At 47.2% G+C, this 5,000-nt stretch overlaps 5 non-coding genes across 5 annotated transcripts; all 5 read right to left on the bottom strand.

The window, feature by feature from the left end:
• Positions 1-636: 636 nt before the first annotated feature.
• LOC143941355 (U5 spliceosomal RNA) lies at positions 637-751 on the bottom strand. Its single transcript, XR_013264057.1, has one exon. It is a non-coding gene; the product is annotated as a U5 spliceosomal RNA (small nuclear RNA).
• Positions 752-1,514: 763 nt separating this feature from the next.
• Positions 1,515-1,629, bottom strand: LOC143941456 (U5 spliceosomal RNA). The gene has a single exon (XR_013264150.1). It is a non-coding gene; the product is annotated as a U5 spliceosomal RNA (small nuclear RNA).
• A 763-nt stretch (positions 1,630-2,392) lies between these two features.
• On the bottom strand, positions 2,393-2,507 carry LOC143941455 (U5 spliceosomal RNA). The gene has a single exon (XR_013264149.1). It is a non-coding gene; the product is annotated as a U5 spliceosomal RNA (small nuclear RNA).
• A 763-nt stretch (positions 2,508-3,270) lies between these two features.
• LOC143941489 (U5 spliceosomal RNA) lies at positions 3,271-3,386 on the bottom strand. Its single transcript, XR_013264180.1, has one exon. It is a non-coding gene; the product is annotated as a U5 spliceosomal RNA (small nuclear RNA).
• Positions 3,387-4,149: 763 nt separating this feature from the next.
• On the bottom strand, positions 4,150-4,264 carry LOC143941354 (U5 spliceosomal RNA). Its single transcript, XR_013264056.1, has one exon. It is a non-coding gene; the product is annotated as a U5 spliceosomal RNA (small nuclear RNA).
• Between the last annotated feature and the right edge of the window lie 736 nt (positions 4,265-5,000).

Here is a 5,000-nt window from a genome sequence, read left to right as displayed (position 1 = left end):
ATGACACGTCCAAGAAAAACACCACTGGAAAGGGTTTGTCGAGTTTAAAATAGTCAAAACATTTAACCTGAGATACATTAGGCTTATGCAAATAAAGAAAAGTGAAAGGACGGCCCACTGCCGGGGATAATGGCAGAAGGCCGCTACAGAGCAGGACGGCCTAATTTGCATGTCTTTACAGCTGCACGGAGGGAATCAGCAGGCGCTTGTAGCAATTCGCTTCATCAGAACCACTTAAAAGGCGCACGGCAATGGAACTTGGGGTACATACAGCGCCTTGCCCTGTGCTCTTTTTTAAAGGGTCCCTTAAAAAGGGTCGAATAAGGCCGACTTACCAAAAACGGAGCGCGCGAGAAAGATTTTGCAAAGGGCTGTAACGCGTTTTGCTAACAGGAGCGAGTCCTCAAGAACTCGAGCGGGAGCCGCTTTGGTCGGCTACACCGTCAACTTTCATTTGAGGACAAGCGCGCAAAGCCAAAGAAACACCCGAAACCGTCCAATGGTCCCATAGCTCAATGGCCCAGTCGAATCGTTTTACTATCCCTTCTTGACCACCACCACCAACAACAACACTAACGCTGTCTCAAGGTCTTGCCAAATCAAGGGAACTCGAGCTATTTTTCACCAAATTAGCGAAGCCCAGCATCAGCTAGGCATCAAAAAATTCTCTGAAACTCATGGTTGTTCCTCTCCACGGAAATCTTTAGTAAAAGGCGAAAGATTTATTCGATCTGAAGAGAAACCAGAGTATAACCAACAAACAGCCTAAACTAGGCCTCGGCGGAACGTGGATGCTGCTCTACTCATGGTGACCCCGTGGACCATATCATTTCTAAGCCAAAACATGGCCAAATAAGGTGCAGAACTGATTGAAACAAATGACACGTCCAAGAAAAACACCACTGGAAAGGGTTTGTCGAGTTTAAAATAGTCAAAACATTTAACCTGAGATACATTAGGCTTATGCAAATAAAGAAAAGTGAAAGGACGGCCCACTGCCGGGGATAATGGCAGAAGGCCGCTACAGAGCAGGACGGCCTAATTTGCATGTCTTTACAGCTGCACGGAGGGAATCAGCAGGCGCTTGTAGCAATTCGCTACATCAGAACCACTTAAAAGGCGCACGGCAATGGAACTTGGGGTACATACAGCGCCTTGCCCTGTGCTCTTTTTTTAAGGGTCCCTTAAAAAGGGTCGAATAAGGCCGACTTACCAAAAACGGAGCGCGCGAGAAAGATTTTGCAAAGGGCTGTAACGCGTTTTGCTAACAGGAGCGAGTCCTCAAGAACTCGAGCGGGAGCCGCTTTGGTCAGCTACACCGTCAACTTTCATTTGAGGCCAAGCGCGCAAAGCCAAAGAAACACCCGAAACCGTCCAATGGTCCCATAGCTCAATGGCCCAGTCGAATCGTTTTACTATCCCTTCTTAACCACCACCACCAACAACAACACTAACGCTGTCTCAGGGTCTTGCCAAATCAAGGGAACTCGAGCTATTTTTCACCAAATTACCGAAGCCCAGCATCAGCTAGGCATCAAAAAATTCTCTGAAACTCATGGTTGTTCCTCTCCACGGAAATCTTTAGTAAAAGGCGAAAGATTTATTCAATCTGAAGAGAAACCAGAGTATAACCAACAAACAGCCTAAACTAGGCCTCGGCGGAACGCGGATGCTGCTCTACTCATGGTGACCCCGTGGACCATATCATTTCTAAGCCAAAACATGGCCAAATAAGGTGCAGAACTGATTGAAACAAATGACACGTCCAAGAAAAACACCACTGGAAAGGGTTTGTCGAGTTTAAAAATGTCAAAACATTTAACCTGAGATACATTAGGGTTATGCAAATAAAGAAAAGTGAAAGGACGGCCCACTGCCGGGGATAATGGCAGAAGGCCGCTACAGAGCAGGACGGCCTAATTTGCATGTCTTTACAGCTGCACGGAGGGAATCAGCAGGCGCTTGTAGCAATTCGCTTCATCAGAACCACTTAAAAGGCGCACGGCAATGGAACTTGGGGTACATACAGCGCCTTGCCCTGTGCTCTTTTTTAAAGGGTCCCTTAAAAAGGGTCGAATAAGGCCGACTTACCAAAAACGGAGCGCGCGAGAAAGATTTTGCAAAGGGCTGTAACGCGTTTTGCTAACAGGAGCGAGTCCTCAAGAACTCGAGCGGGAGCCGCTTTGGTCGGCTACACCGTCAACTTTCATTTGAGGACAAGCGCGCAAAGCCAAAGAAACACCCGAAACCGTCCAATGGTCCCATAGCTCAATGGCCCAGTCGAATCGTTTTACTATCCCTTCTTGACCACCACCACCAACAACAACACTAACGCTGTCTCAAGGTCTTGCCAAATCAAGGGAACTCGAGCTATTTTTCACCAAATTAGCGAAGCCCAGCATCAGCTAGGCATCAAAAAATTCTCTGAAACTCATGGTTGTTCCTCTCCACGGAAATCTTTAGTAAAAGGCGAAAGATTTATTCAATCTGAAGAGAAACCAGAGTATAACCAACAAACAGCCTAAACTAGGCCTCGGCGGAACGCGGATGCTGCTCTACTCATGGTGACCCCGTGGACCATATCATTTCTAAGCCAAAACATGGCCAAATAAGGTGCAGAACTGATTGAAACAAATGACACGTCCAAGAAAAACACCACTGGAAAGGGTTTGTCGAGTTTAAAAATGTCAAAACATTTAACCTGAGATACATTAGGGTTATGCAAATAAAGAAAAGTGAAAGGACGGCCCACTGCCGGGGATAATGGCAGAAGGCCGCTACAGAGCAGGACGGCCTAATTTGCATGTCTTTACAGCTGCACGGAGGGAATCAGCAGGCGCTTGTAGCAATTTGCTTCATCAGAACCACTTAAAAGGAGCACGGCAATGGAACTTGGGGTACATACAGCGCCTTGCCCTGTGCTCTTTTTTTAAGGGTCCCTTAAAAAGGGTCGAATAAGGCCGACTTACCAAAAACGGAGCGCGCAAGAAAGATTTTGCAAAGGGCTGTAACGCGTTTTGCTAACAGGAGCGAGTCCTCAAGAACTCGAGCGGGAGCCGCTTTGGTCGGCTACACCGTCAACTTTCATTTGAGGCCAAGCGCGCAAAGCCAAAGAAACACCCGAAACCGTCCAATGGTCCCATAGCTCAATGGCCCAGTCGAATCGTTTTACTATCCCTTCTTGACCACCACCACCAACAACAACACTAACGCTGTCTCAGGGTCTTGCCAAATCAAGGGAACTCGAGCTATTTTTCACCAAATTACCGAAGCCCAGCATCAGCTAGGCATCAAAAAATTCTCTGAAACTCATGGTTGTTCCTCTCCACGGAAATCTTTAGTAAAAGGGCGAAAGATTTATTCGATCTGAAGAGAAACCAGAGTATAACCAACAAACAGCCTAAACTAGGCCTCGGCGGAACGCGGATGCTGCTCTACTCATGGTGACCCCGTGGACCATATCATTTCTAAGCCAAAACATGGCCAAATAAGGTGCAGAACTGATTGAAACAAATGACACGTCCAAGAAAAACACCACTGGAAAGGGTTTGTCGAGTTTAAAAATGTCAAAACATTTAACCTGAGATACATTAGGGTTATGCAAATAAAGAAAAGTGAAAGGACGGCCCACTGCCGGGGATAATGGCAGAAGGCCGCTACAGAGCAGGACGGCCTAATTTGCATGTCTTTACAGCTGCACGGAGGGAATCAGCAGGCGCTTGTAGCAATTCGCTTCATCAGAACCACTTAAAAGGAGCACGGCAATGGAACTTGGGGTACATACAGCGCCTTGCCCTGTGCTCTTTTTTTAAGGGTCCCTTAAAAAGGGTCGAATAAGGCAGACTTACCAAAAACGGAGCGCGCGAGAAAGATTTTGCAAAGGGCTGTAACGCGTTTTGCTAACAGGAGCGAGTCCTCAAGAACTCGAGCGGGAGCCGCTTTGGTCGGCTACACCGTCAACTTTCATTTGAGGCCAAGCGCGCAAAGCCAAAGAAACACCCGAAACCGTCCAATGGTCCCATAGCTCAATGGCCCAGTCGAATCGTTTTACTATCCCTTCTTAACCACCACCACCAACAACAACACTAACGCTGTCTCAGGGTCTTGCCAAATCAAGGGAACTCGAGCTATTTTTCACCAAATTAGCGAAGCCCAGCATCAGCTAGGCATCAAAAAATTCTCTGAAACTCATGGTTGTTCCTCTCCACGGAAATCTTTAGTAAAAGGCGAAAGATTTATTCGATCTGAAGAGAAACCAGAGTATAACCAACAAACAGCCTAAACTAGGCCTCGGCGGAACGTGGATGCTGCTCTACTCATGGTGACCCCGTGGACCATATCATTTCTAAGCCAAAACATGGCCAAATAAGGTGCAGAACTGATTGAAACAAATGACACGTCCAAGAAAAACACCACTGGAAAGGGTTTGTCGAGTTTAAAATAGTCAAAACATTTAACCTGAGATACATTAGGCTTATGCAAATAAAGAAAAGTGAAAGGACGGCCCACTGCCGGGGATAATGGCAGAAGGCCGCTACAGAGCAGGACGGCCTAATTTGCATGTCTTTACAGCTGCACGGAGGGAATCAGCAGGCGCTTGTAGCAATTCGCTTCATCAGAACCACTTAAAAGGCGCACGGCAATGGAACTTGGGGTACATACAGCGCCTTGCCCTGTGCTCTTTTTTAAAGGGTCCCTTAAAAAGGGTCGAATAAGGCCGACTTACCAAAAACGGAGCGCGCGAGAAAGATTTTGCAAAGGGCTGTAACGCGTTTTGCTAACAGGAGCGAGTCCTCAAGAACTCGAGCGGGAGCCGCTTTGGTCGGCTACACCGTCAACTTTCATTTGAGGACAAGCGCGCAAAGCCAAAGAAACACCCGAAACCGTCCAATGGTCCCATAGCTCAATGGCCCAGTCGAATCGTTTTACTATCCCTTCTTGACCACCACCACCAACAACAACACTAACGCTGTCTCAAGGTCTTGCCAAATCAAGGGAAC

The sequence above is a fragment of the Lithobates pipiens genome, unplaced genomic scaffold, assembly GCF_037356315.1.
Source record: "Lithobates pipiens isolate NorthernLeopardFrog02 unplaced genomic scaffold, aLitPip1_a1.2 Scaffold_3, whole genome shotgun sequence".
In the NCBI taxonomy this organism is placed as follows: domain Eukaryota; kingdom Metazoa; phylum Chordata; class Amphibia; order Anura; family Ranidae; genus Lithobates; species Lithobates pipiens.
This window is presented reverse-complemented; position numbering and strand designations above follow the sequence as displayed.